The sequence below is a fragment of the Pseudophryne corroboree genome, chromosome 4, assembly GCF_028390025.1.
Source record: "Pseudophryne corroboree isolate aPseCor3 chromosome 4, aPseCor3.hap2, whole genome shotgun sequence".
NCBI classification, from domain to species: domain Eukaryota; kingdom Metazoa; phylum Chordata; class Amphibia; order Anura; family Myobatrachidae; genus Pseudophryne; species Pseudophryne corroboree.
Genome location: NC_086447.1, coordinates 421,180,301 through 421,194,564, shown reverse-complemented (window position 1 = coordinate 421,194,564; position 14,264 = coordinate 421,180,301). Strand labels below are relative to the sequence as shown.

The 14,264-nt window shown below is 48.9% G+C and overlaps 1 protein-coding gene across 3 annotated transcripts in view; it reads right to left on the bottom strand.

Moving 5' to 3' along the window:
- Positions 1 to 14,264, bottom strand: part of SENP6 (SUMO specific peptidase 6) — a 343,996-nt gene that overhangs the window by 66,603 nt on the left and 263,129 nt on the right. The gene's annotated exons all lie outside the window — the stretch shown is intronic.

Sequence of the window (14,264 nt, the reverse complement as noted above, 5' to 3'; positions counted from 1 at the left end):
CTGCACAATCAGATTTTTATAAAATATGCGTACCAGATATACTCGAATAATGGGCATAACCAGTAGCCAAGGCACATCAGATCACTGTCTTGTGAACAGTGATTGTGATGCATTCTGGTCCTGTATTCAAGCTAGGGCTTGAATACAGGAATAGAATGCATCACAATCACTGTTGCAGATTCCAGCATTATATGAGGAACACAAGACAGTGATCTGATGTGCCTTGGCTACTGGTTATGCCCATTATTCAAGTATATCTGGGACGCATATTTTATAAAAATCTGATTGTGCAGACTGTAAACTACTACACCATAGGGAGTGTGCATTCCTGTTCTGACTTGTAGATTCCAGCATTATATGAGGAGCACAAGACAGTGAATTGGGGTGGTATTCATGTGACCGGCGGTCTGCTGACCGACAGTCACGACCTCCTCCACCATCCCGCCGGCTCAGTATCCCGATGGTTGGCATGCCGACCAACAGGGACTATTTCCACTCGTGGGTGTCCACGACACCCATAGAGTGGGAATAGAACCCGTGGCGACCGCAGGTCGCCACCGAGCCCGCAAGGGGCTTGCTGCACTCGACCCTCCCCGCCGGGATCCCGGCGTCGATATGCTGCCGGGATCCCGGCGTCGGTAAGGTGACCGGCGGTCAGGAGACCGCCGGTCAGCCATACTACACCCAGTGAATTGATGTGCCTTGGATACAAGCTACTATCTGGTACGCAGTTTTATGTGGGTAAAATATCAATACCCCTTCCTGAAAATACTACACCATAGGCGCTTGTTCCTTTCCTTCCCATATATATATATATATACATATACATATACACACACACACATACATACATATATATATACACATACATACATATATATATATATATATATACACACATACATATATATATCTCTCTCTCTCTCTATATATATATCTATATATCTATATATAAACATATCTATCTATATATATATATATATATATATATATATCTATATATATATATATCTATAGATACACATACACAAATGTATACACACACACTGTATATATTCAGAATTACTATTAATGTTATTTATGTTGCCATTTTCCAACTTAGGGTAGGACTGGGAGCATCTGTAAATTATTATTAAATAGAAATTACGGGAACGACAAAAAGAAGCCTTTCTACAGTAGTCTCCCACAATAGTTCTGAGGGGATAAAATACACAATGTAATTTCTTCTCCCTTAAAACCCATCAGCAATACTAACAAAATATAGTAAGCCATGCAGCAACTATTTGGCTAGTTTGCAGAGGCCAGTGTTACTTACGTTTACCATTTTAGTTTTATCACTTTGAGCCCAGCCCCAGCGTTGTAATTGCAGAGGAACAATAACGGACTCGAGCAACAGTCATTCCAACTAATTGTAAAGGGCCCCATACACTACAGCAACATGTCGGAGGCTAAAGTCGGATGCAATTTCCCTCGAACTGCCCGGCAAGTTCCCAGGCAGCAGGATCGCATACGATACATCGTATGCAGTCCTTTTGCATACAATGTATTGTATGCGATCCCAGCCATGCCTGAGGGATCCAACATATCACGAGTGCAGCACTAACGACCTAGGGGCTCCGATCAGATGCTCATGGGATCGCGCATCGGATCGGATATAAAACACATCCGATTTGGCACTTTTCATCCGATTTATCGGCCCGAAAGGACGAAATCGGGCATTATCGTTCTTGTGTATGGGGCCCTTAATACTGCCTGTACCATAATCCTGAAAGTGAGATTGGAAAATGCTAGTTGTGGCAATTACTTAGTTGCAAGAAAGACTGGTTAACAAATGACCACTAACTTATACCCATAACCATTGACTCCACTGCCAAATTCCAGATAATCATTTACCAAGTTTAAAGGAGGAGAGCGGCATTTAAATAGGCTTTGCACGATCATGCACTAGTCAACTCAAATCTTCAAGTAATTCGATGTGGAGAGGGGAAAGTTGATCACTGTATGTCATATATTGGGGACGAAAAAACATTTTGTTATCCCTAATGCACACTGAGTGAAAAATAATACTACATAATAATCAGATAATACGGAGATCTTAGTTGCGTATATCTGCAGATATAGGGTTAAGCCCCCAGGCCGATCGGCAAGGCATCTCCGTCACTGGGTGTCCCAAATACTAGGTATGGGTCCAAGGTGCAAGACCCCATCACGTTGGCTACCCTAGGTCAGCACACAGGTGAAAATTAATAAAGGTTAATAAGAAGCACATTGTTGGCACACCCTAACACTTTATTAACGCTTATGATTTTCCCTATCACTTTGTATATATTTTTGTATTATTTTAATCACACTTCACTTGCATAGCACTTATGTGCTTCTTATTACCCCTTATTAATATTCACCTGTGTGCTGTCCTGGGGTAGCCGACCTGATGGGGTCCTGCACCCTGGACCCATACCTAGTATTAGGGACCCCCAGTGACGGAGACGCCTTGCCGATTGGCCTGGGGGCTTAACCCTATATCTGCAGATATACGCAACTAAGATCTCCGTATTATCTGATTATTATGTAGTATTATTTTTCACTCAGTGTGCATTAGGGAAAACAAAATTTTTTTTTCTTACACAGAATTACCCCTCCCTTTTAGCACCTGAGTGACATCACAATCTGGATTGAGCAGCTTGCCAATAAATGTGCAATATACAGTATTGGGGACGTTAAAGAATTAAAATAGGTCAACCCTTATATATGGTTTACATTTACATGTGTGTGTTACAGGATAGAAGTTCTCTCAATATTAAATCAGCATTTTCATTAAATATTAAAATAAAACCGTATAAGCAAAAAACACATGATTTTTCCAAATATATTGTGCAGAATATTCTTCAATGTGTTAAACAAGTTCTAAAATAAACATACGGAATATACTGTAACCTTGAATTTATTTCAATAAATATATATTAATTGAACTAATAGCTACTATTATTTGTTGAACCCAAGATGTTACTATTGTCTTATTTATAAAACTCCACAAAGGTTCAGTATTCCACAATGTGAAAGAACAGCATATCTACAAAATGATGCAGAGAATATAAAGCTTACATACTGTATATACATAATTACAATGCATATATGGCATAATTTTGCTGAGTTGCTAAGAGCCTACTTCCTAGAGGGGCTATGACTTGAAAACAGGAAGAAGGAAGGTTCCAAATTGTGTAAGCATCCTGGGAGAATTACCGATTGATAGCTTGGGAAGAGTTAATCAGAGCATATGCAAGACTACAGTCAAGGTAGAGTGAAGTGGGCAGGAGGGAAATTGTGAGGAAATGAAGCTGGAGATGTCAGGAGAGAAGTGGTTGAGGCTCTTGTAAATATACGTTATGGCAAGAACCTATCGTTGATAACAGTATTTCTCCTAAGCCCACAGGTTCCACAGGATAACAATGGGATATGATGGAGCGACAGCGGATTGGCACCAAACGATCAAAAGCTTTCTGGCCTCCCAGGATGCAACGGGCCCGTCCATATATCCCACCCACTGGCTCAGGCAAATCAGTTGTATTCCAAAGCACAAGGCAGATCATGTAGAGCCCTAATCAGGTGAGAAGAACACACATGCACACCCTTCCATACAAGAAGGAAGAGGTTAGAGAGTATAAGGATCCTCAAATCAGGTGAGCCAGGTGTGGACTTAGGAGAAATAATGTTATCAACGGTAAGTTCTTAGCATAACGTATATTTTTCCGGCAGGGTCCACAAGTTATCCACAGGATAACAATGGGATTTTCCAAAGCAATTCAGTGGTGGGGACGCTCCTGATTGGACAGGAGAAACTTACGCCCAAATTCAGCGTCATGAGAGGCAAAAGTATCCAAGGCATAATGTCTAATGAATGTGTTAATGGAAGACCATGTGTCTGCCTTACATATCTCTTCTGCTGAAGCACCATGTTGTGCTGCCTACCTTACGAGTAGAGTGAGCAGAGACATTAGTCGGAACAGGGAGATCAGCTTGAGAATATGCTTCTGAAATAGTAATTCGAAGCCATCTTGCCAGCGTCTGTTTAGTAGCAGGCCATCCTCTCTTTTGAAATCAGTAGAGAACGAAGAGAAAATCTGTCTTTCTGATGGTACGATCCACGTAGATCCTTAATGCCCGGACTACGTCCAGCGACACCTCTCCCGCAGAAAGTCCCGATACCTGAAAAGCCGGGACTACAATTACTTTATTAAGGTGGAATTTAGACACCACCTTCGGAAGATACCCAGACCTAGTTCTGAGAACTGCTTTATCTGGATAAGAAAATCAGAAATGGGGAAGGACAAGACAGCGCTCCTAAATCGTATACTCTTCTAGCTGATGCCATAGTCAGTAGAAAGAGTACTTTCGCTGTCAACCATTTAAGATGTACTTTATTAAGTGGTTCAAACGGGGCAACTTGAAGGGCTTTCAGGACTAAACGTAAGTCCCACGGTACTGTAGGTGGGACTTACAAAGGGAGGTTGAATGCGCAGCATTCCCTGGAAAAAAGTACGCACATCCTGTATATTGGTAATTTTCTTTTGGAACCATACAGTTAATGCCGATATCTGCAATCTCAAGGAAGCCACCATCAAACCCTTATCCATTCCTGCCTGAAGGAATGCGAGGACCCTGGAAACTCTAAACGATTTCGGGTCCACACCTCCTACACTGCACCAATGAATATAGGCCTGCCATATTCAGTGATAAATACAAGCTGAGGAGGGTTTCCTTGCTCTGAGCATTGTTTGAATTAACTGTTTAGAGAATCCTCTTGACTTTAGGATAGAGGTTTCAAGAGCCACGCCATCAAAGACAGTCAATCCAGATGTCTGTGATAACAGGGACCCTGCATCAGTAGATCTGGACTTTGAGGAAGCAGAAGTGGAGCGTCCATCAACATTCTGCAGATCGGTGTACCAATGCCTTCTGGGCCAAGCCGGAGCTATTAAAATCACGGCAACCTTTGCTTGCATTATTTTCCTCACCACCCTGGGTAACAGGGTGATCGTAGGAAACAGATAAACCAGATGAAAGTCCCATTTCACCTACAAGGCGTCCACAAAGATCGCCCCGGGATCCCTTGTTCTTGACCCGTATACGGGCACTTTGTTTCAAACGGGATGCCATGAGATCTCTCTCTGGCAACCCCCATTTATCTACTAGAGTCTGAAAGACCTCCGGGTGTAGAGCCCATTCGCTTGCTTGAATGGTGTGTCGACTGAGAAAGTCCGGTTCCCAGTTTAGGACTTCCGAAACGAACACTGCGGACAAGGCTGGAAGATGGAGTTCTGCCCACTTTAGTATGTGACTTACCTACTTCATTGCTTTTTGGCTGTGAGTTCCTCTCTGATAGTTGAGGTACGCTACTGCCGTCGTATTGTTCGAGCGGATCTGGACTGATTTTCCCTGAAGAATGTCCTTTGCCTGAATCAGTGCCATGTATATGGCCCGAAGTTCGAACAGGTTTATCGGCAGACAACTTTCTTCTCTGGTCCATTGTCCCTGGAACCATAATATTCCGGACACTGCTCCCCAGCCCTGAAGACTGGCATCTGTTGTCAGGATCTCCCAATCTGATATCCAAAAGGGTCTCCCTTTGTCTAGATGGGATATCTTACCGTTACTGCAAGTACCATTGTCTGTTTCTTTATTGTCTTATGTACTCCATTCCATCTGGCCAGAATCAGACACTGCAGAGGCCTCGAGTGGAATTGTGCACACTCCATCATGTCGAATGTTAAGACCATCAACCCCATCACTTGCATAGCTGCATGAATGGATACTATGTAACAAGTCCTGAATCTTTGACTGTACCTTGGATATCTTGTGCCAAGGTAAGAATACTCTCTGCAGACCTGAATCCAGTACAGCCCCCAAGTGAGTCATCCATTGTGATGGCACCAGAGATGATTTTGTCCAATTTATGAGCCACCCGTGCCTCTGCAGACATGTTATTGTCTGTTGGAGATGGCACAGGAGCAATTCCTGTGATTGTGCCAGGATTAAAAGGCCGTCGTGGTATGGAAAAATTCTTAACTCCTGCTTGCGGAGATAAACTGCCATAACCACCATAATCTTGGTAAATACTCTGGGGTCTGTGGCTAACCCAAAAGGTAGGGTCTGAAACTGGAAATGCTGCTGAAGGATAGCGAACCTGAGATAACACTGATGGGACAGTTCTATAGGAACATGTAGGTAAGCATCCTGAATATCCAGGGATACCATATAATCCCCTGGCTCCACAGCCAAAACTATGGAGCGTAACGTCTCCATGTGGAACCTTGCTACACAAATATATTTGTTTAGCATTTTGAGATTGAGAATGGTCCGAAAGGACCCATTTGGCTTCTGAACAAAAAATAAGAATTTACTTACCGATAATTCTATTTCTCGTAGTCCGTAGTGGATGCTGGGGACTCCGTAAGGACCATGGGGAATAGCGGCTCCGCAGGAGACAGGGCACAAAAGTAAAAGCTTTAGGATCAGGTGGTGTGCACTGGCTCCTCCCCCTATGACCCTCCTCCAAGCCTCAGTTAGGATACTGTGCCCGGACGAGCGTACACAATAAGGAAGGATTTATGAATCCCGGGTAAGACTCATACCAGCCACACCAATCACACTGTACAACCTGTGATCTGAACCCAGTTAACAGCATGATAACAGCGGAGCCTCTGAAAAGATGGCTCACAACAATAATAACCCGATTTTTGTAACAATACTATGTACAAGTATTGCAGACAATCCGCACTTGGGATGGGCGCCCAGCATCCACTACGGACTACGAGAAATAGAATTATCGGTAAGTAAATTCTTATTTTCTCTGACGTCCTAAGTGGATGCTGGGGACTCCGCAAAGGACCATGGGGATTATACCAAAGCTCCCAAACGGGCGGGAGAGTGCGGATGACTCTGCAACACCGAATGAGAGAACTCCAGGTCCTCCTCAGCCAGGGTATCAAATTTGTAGAATTTTGCAAACGTGTTTGCCCCTGACCAAGTAGCAGCTCGGCAAAGTTGTAAAGCCGAGACCCCTTGGGCAGCCGCCCAAGATGAGCCCACCTTCCTTGTGGAATGGGCATTTACAGATTTCGGCTGTGGCAGGCCTGCCACAGAATGTGCAAGCTGAATTGTACTACAAATCCAACGAGCAATCGTCTGCTTAGAAGCAGGAGCACCCAGTTTGTTGGGTGCATACAGGATAAACAGCGAGTCAGTTTTCCTGACTCTAGCCGTCCTGGAAACATATATTTTCAGGGCCCTGACAACATCTAGCAACTTGGAGTCCTCCAAGTCCCTATTAGCCGCAGGTACCACCATAGGCTGGTTCAGGTGAAACGCTGACACCACCTTAGGGAGAAACTGGGGACGAGTCCGCAGTTCTGCCCTGTCCGAATGGAAAAACAGATATGGGCTTTTGTGAGACAAAGCCGCCAATTCTGACACTCGCCCGGCCGAGGCCAGGGCCAACAGCATGGTCACTTTCCATGTGAGATATTTAAAAACCACAGATTTGAGCGGTTCAAACCAAAGTGATTTGAGGAATCCCAGAACTACGTTGAGATCCCACGGTGCCACTGGAGGCACAAAAGGGGGTTGTATATGCAGTACTCCCTTGACAAACGTCTGGACTTCAGGAACTGAAGCCAATTCTTTCTGGAAGAAAATCGACAGGGCCGAAATTTGAACCTTAATGGACCCCAATTTGAGGCCCATAGACACTCCTGTTTGCAGGAAATGCAGGAATCGACCGAGTTGAAATTTCTTCGTGGGGGCCTTCCAGGCCTCACACCACGCAACATATTTTCGCCAAATGTGGTGATAATGTTGTGCGGTCACCTCCATCCTGGCTTTGACCAGGATAGGGATGACCTCTTCCGGAATGCCTTTTTCCCTTAGAATCCGGCGTTCAACCGCCATGCCGTCAAACGCAGCCGCGGTAAGTCTTGGAACAGACATGGTACTTGCTGAAGCAAGTCCCTTCTTAGCGGCAGAGGCCATGGGTCCTCTGTGAGCATCTCTTGAAGTTCCGGGTACCAAGTCCTTCTTGGCCAATCCGGAGCCACGAGTATAGTTCTTACTCCTCTACGTCTTATAATTCTCAGTACCTTGGGTATGAAAAGCAGAGGAGGGAACACATACACCGACTGGTACACCCACGGTGTTACCAGAACGTCCACAGCTATTGCCTGAGGGTCTCTTGACATGGCGCAATACCTGTCCAGTTTTTTGTTCAGGCGGGACGCCATCATGTCCACCTTTGGTCTTTCCCAACGGTTCAAAATCCTGTGGAAGACTTCCAGATGAAGTCCCCACTCTCCCGGGTGGAGGTCGTGCCTGCTGAGGAAGTCTGCTTCCCAGTTGTCCACTCCCGGAATGAACACTGCTGACAGTGCTATCACATGATTTTCCGCCCAGCGAAGAATCCTTGCAGTTTCTGCCATTGCCCTCCTGCTTCTTGTGCCGCCCTGTCTGTTTACGTGGGCGACTGCCGTGATGTTGTCCGACTGGATCAGCACCGATTGACTTTGAAGCAGAGGTCTTCCTAGGCTCAGAGCATTGTAAATCGCCCTTAGCTCCAGTATATTTATGTGGAGAGAAGTCTCCAGACTTGACCACACTCCCTGGAAATTTTTTCCGTGTGTGACTGCTCCCCAGCCTCTCAGGCTGGCATCCGTGGTCACCAGGACCCAGTCCTGAATGCCGAATCTGCGGCCCTCTAGAAGATGAGCACTCTGCAACCTCCACAGAAGAGACACCCTTGTCCTTGGGGACAGGGTTTTCCGCTGATGCATCTGAAGATGCGATCCGGACCATTTTTCCAGCAGATCCCACTGAAAAGTTCTTGCGTGAAATCTGCCGAATGGAATCGCTTCGTAAGAAGCCACCATTTTTCCCAGGACCCTTGTGCAATGATGCACTGACACTTTTCCTAGTTTTAGGAGGTTCCTGACTAGCTCGGATAACTCCCTGGCTTTCTCCTCCGGGAGAAACACCTTTTTCTGGACTGTGTCCAGAATCATCCCTAGGAACAGCAGACGTGTCGTCGGGATCAGCTGCGATTTTGGAATATTTAGAATCCACCCGTGCTGTTGTAGCAGTACCCGAGATAGTGCTACTCCGACCTCCAACTGTTCCCTGGACTTTGCCCTTATCAGGAGATCGTCCAAGTAAGGGATAATTAAGACGTCTTTTCTTCGAAGAAGAATCATCATTTCGGCCATTACCTTGGTAAAGACCCGGGGTGCCGTGGACAATCCAAACGGCAGCGTCTGAAACTGATAGTGACAGTTCAGTACCACGAACCTGAGGTACCCTATGAGAAGGGCAAATTGGGACATGGAGGTAAGTATCCTTGATGTCCAGGGACACCATATAGTCCCCTCTTCCAGGTTCGCTATCACTGCTCTGAGTGACTCCATCTTGATTTGAACCTTTGTATGTAAGTGTTCAAAGATTTCAGATTTAGAATAGGTCTCACCGAGCCGTCTGGCTTCGGTACCACAAATAGTGTGGAATAATACCCCTTTCCTTGTTGTAGGTGGGGTACTTTCATTATCACCTGCTGGGAATATAGCTTGTGAATTGCTTCCAATACTGCCTCCCTGTCGGAGGGAGACGTTGGTAAAGCAGACTTCAGGAACCTGCGAGGAGGAGACGTCTCGAATTCCAATCTGTACCCCTGAGATACTACCTGTAGGATCCAGGGGTCCACTTGCGAGTGAGCCCACTGCGCGCTGAAACTCTTGAGACGACCCCCCACCGCACCTGAGTCCGCTTGTAAGGCCCCAGCGTCATGCTGAGGACTTGGCAGAAGCGGTGGAGGGCTTCTGTTCCTGGGAAGGGCTGCCTGCTGCAGTCTTTTTCCCTTTCCTCTACCCCTGGGCAGATATGACTGGCCTTTTGCCCGCTTGCCCTTATGGGGACGAAAGGACTGAGGCTGAAAAGACGGTGTCTTTTTCTGCTGAGAGGTGACTTGGGGTAAAAAGGTGGATTTTCCAGCTGTTGCCGTGGCCACCAGGTCCGATAGACCGACCTCAAATAACTCCTCCCCTTTATACGGCAATACTTCCATGTGCCGTTTGGAATCCGCATCACCTGACCACTGTCGTGTCCATAAACATCTTCTGGCAGAAATGGACATCGCACTTACTCTTGATGCCAGAGTGCAAATATCCCTCTGTGCATCTCGCATATATAGAAATGCATCCTTTAAATGCTCTATAGTCAATAAAATACTGTCCCTGTTAAGGGTATCAATATTTTCAGCCAGGGAATCCGACCAAGCCACCCCAGCGCTGCACATCCAGGCTGAGGCGATCGCTGGTCGCAGTATAACACCAGTATGTGTGTATATACTTTTTAGGATATTTTCCAGCCTCCTATCAGCTGGCTCCTTGAGGGCGGCCGTATCTGGAGACGGTAACGCCACTTGTTTTGATAAGCGTGTGAATGCCTTATCCACCCTAGGGGGTGTTTCCCAACGCGCCCTAACTTCTGGCGGGAAAGGGTATAACGCCAATAATTTCTTAGATATTAGCAATTTTTAATTCATCTGATTCAGGAAAAACTACAGGTAGTTTTTCCACACCCCACATAATACCCTTTTTTGTGGTACTTGTAGTATCAGAAATATGTAACACCTCCTTCATTGCCCTTATCATGTAACGTGTGGCCCTACTGGAAAATACGTCTGTTTCTTCACCGTCGACACTGGAGTCAGTGTCCGTGTCTGTGTCGACCGACTGAGGTAATGGGCGTTTTAAAGCCCCTGACGGTGTTTGAGACGCCTGGACAGGTACTAATTGGTTTGCCGGCCGTCTCATGTCGTCAACCGACCTTGCAGCGTGTTGACATTATCACGTAATTCCATAAATAAGCCATCCATTCCGGTGTCGACTCCCTAGGGGGTGACATCACCATTACAGGCAATTGCTCCGCCTCCACACCAACATCGTCCTCATACATGTCGACACACACGTACCGACACACAGCACACACACAGGGAATGCTCTGATAGAGGACAGGACCCCACTAGCCCTTTGGGGAGACAGAGGGAGAGTTTGCCAGCACACACCAAAACGCTATAATTATACAGGGACAACCTTATAATAAGTGTTTTCCCTTATAGCATCTTAATATATTATAATATCGCCACACAAAATGCCCCCCCTCTCTGTTTTAACCCTGTTTCTGTAGTGCAGTGCAGGGGAGAGCCTGGGAGCCTTCCTAGCAGCGGAGCTGTGTAGGAAAATGGCGCTGTGTGCTGAGGAGAATAGGCCCCGCCCCCTTTTCGGCGGGCTTCTTCTCCCGGTTTTTCTGACAACCTGGCAGGGGTTAAATACATCCATATAGCCCCAGAGGCTATATGTGATGTATTTTTAGCCAGCATAGGTACTTTCATTGCTGCCCAGGGCGCCCCCCCCAGCGCCCTGCACCCTCAGTGACCGTTGGTGTGAAGTGTGCTGAGAGCAATGGCGCACAGCTGCCGTGCTGTGCGCTACCTTAAGAAGACTGGGAAGTCTTCAGCCGCCGATTTCTGGACCTCTTCTCTCTTCAGCATCTGCAAGGGGGTCGGCGGCGCGGCTCCGGTGACCCATCCAGGCTGTACCTGTGATCGTCCCTCTGGAGCTAGTGTCCAGTAGCCTAAGAAGCCAATCCATCCTGCACGCAGGTGAGTTCACTTCTTCTCCCCTAAGTCCCTCGTTGCAGTGAGCCTGTTGCCAGCAGGACTCACTGAAAATAAAAAACCTAACAAAACTTTTACTCTAAGCAGCTCTTTAGGAGAGCCACCTAGATTGCACCCTTCTCGGCCGGGCACAAAAACCTAACTGAGGCTTGGAGGAGGGTCATAGGGGGAGGAGCCAGTGCACACCACCTGATCATAAAGCTTTTACTTTTGTGCCCTGTCTCCTGCGGAGCCGCTATTCCCCATGGTCCTTACGGAGTCCCCAGCATCCACTTAGGACGTCAGAGAAAATAGGTTGGAGTGAAAACTCTGTCCCCGTTGTGCAAGGGGTACTGGAATGATTACTCCAGACTGAAGCAATTTCTGCACCGCTTCTTGCAAAGCCCTGGCCTTCGTCTCTACCCGAGATGGACTGGCGCAGAAGAACGAGGAGGATGCTTCTTGAAGGGAAACACATAACCTAGAGATACCGCTTCTTGCACCCAGGCATCTGTTGTGAACTACCGCCAGATCTGTGCAAAATGAAGAAGTCGGCCCCCTACCCTGGGGTCCCCCAGGAGGAGGCCCCGCACCATCAGGCTGATGGCTTATCTTCTGGTTTGGAAGCTGGCCCTCTGGTAGCCCAATGCTTTTTTGACTTACCAACTTATTGTATTGGGGCTGCTTACGATCACTTTTTCCCTTTGGTTTTCCTTGAGATCGAAAGGGCCGGAAAACTGGACCCCTAGATTTGGGGTTATACGTGGAAGGAAACTACCTTCTTGGAGTCTGCTTCTGCCTCCAGAATATCAGCTATTGTTGAGGCTGGTGCCTTAGAAGCAATATGAAATTTTGTTGCACCATTATGACCCTATGTTGGAGGAGAGTGCCCCTCCATTTCATTGAACACTGCAAATTTTATATCATATATTTTATATATATATATATATATATATACACACACACACACACACACACACACACACACACACACACATACATACAGATATATATATCTCCTATATATTTGCCTTGTGACTCTGTGCCTGGCACTCTAACGCTGGGTGGAGTTAGCAGCTCCTGCCCTGTCCCAGCACACCACTAGCAGAACAGGAGCAGCAGCCACTGAATCCGGACACCATCCCCACACAGAAGCCAACAGGGGACGGACCCACCACAGTGCCAGGTAACCATGCACCCCTCCCTTGGCACCTACACCCCAATGCCACCTGCACCCCCCCCCCCCAAACCCCCCTCCACCAGCTCCCACATGCAGCCACTGATGGCCAAGCACACACACCCGCTAACCCCACAGCACCGATCCCACCCGCCGCACAAGCCCACCATCTCCCAGACTCTCACAGCTGCCACGGACACGGTGGCCGGGCCCCGCCGGCCGCACCACGGCCGACCATACAGCCGCAGCCCGCACCACCCCTCCCGCCCTCCGCCAGCTCCGGCACTGCAGCCGCGCCCGGGACCCACTGTCCCTCCAGTTACGACGCAACATCACCCGCGCCTGACTGCTGCCTCCCCGCCCGTCTCATGCGCCACCCGTCCCTCCTAATGTGTATGCCGGCAATACACATTAGCAGGGATGGGTGGCGCAGGAGAAGGCTTCATAGGCCTCCCTGCGCCGCGTACAGACACCCGCCGCCTCTTCCGCACACCTAAGACAATGCAGCCTCCCACCATCCCCAGAGACCTGGACTGCACACCACAGGGACTGGGCTGCCGCCGGCACAGGCCTGAGATGGGGGACGGCACGCCTGGTACTAGGGACGCTGCACCAACTTCACAGGTGAGAGAGAGTGCACAGGCAGCACCGCGTCTCTGCGTCCCCTCCCTGCCGCCCCGCGTCTCTGCATCCCCTCCCTGCCGCCCTGCCTCCCCACGTCTCTACGTCCCCTCCCTGCCGGCCCGCGTCTCTACGTCCCCTCCCTGCCGGCCCGCGTCTCTACGTCCCCTCCCTGCCACCCCCGCGTCTCTGCGTCCCCTCCCTGCCGCCCCCGCATCTGTTTCCCCTCCTTGCCGCCCCCGCGTCTCTGCGTCCCCTCCCTGACGCCGCGCCTCTCTGCGTCCACCTCCCTGACGCCCCGCGCCTCTGCGTCCACCTCCCTGACGCCCCGCGTCTCTGCGTCCACCTCCCTGACGCCCCGCGTCTCTGCGTCCACCTCCCTGACGCCCCGCGTCTCTGCGTCCACCTCCCTGACGCCCCGCCTCTCTGCGCCCACCTCCCTGACGCCCCACCTCTCTGCGCCCACCTCCCTGACGCCCCGCCTCTCTGCGTCCACCTCCCTGACGCCCCGCCTCTCTGCGTCCACCTCCCTGACGCCCCGCCTCTCTGCGTCCACCTCCGACGCCCCGCCTCTCTGCGTCCACCTCCGACGCCCCGCCTCTCTGCATCCACCTCCCTGATGCCCCGCCTCTCTGCGTCCACCTCCGACGCCCCGCCTCTCTGCGTCCACCTCCCTGACGCCCGCCTCTCTGCGTCCACCTCTCTGCCGCCCCGCGTCTCTGCGTCCACCTCCCTGCCACCCCGCGTCTCTGCGTCACCCTCCCTGCCACCCCG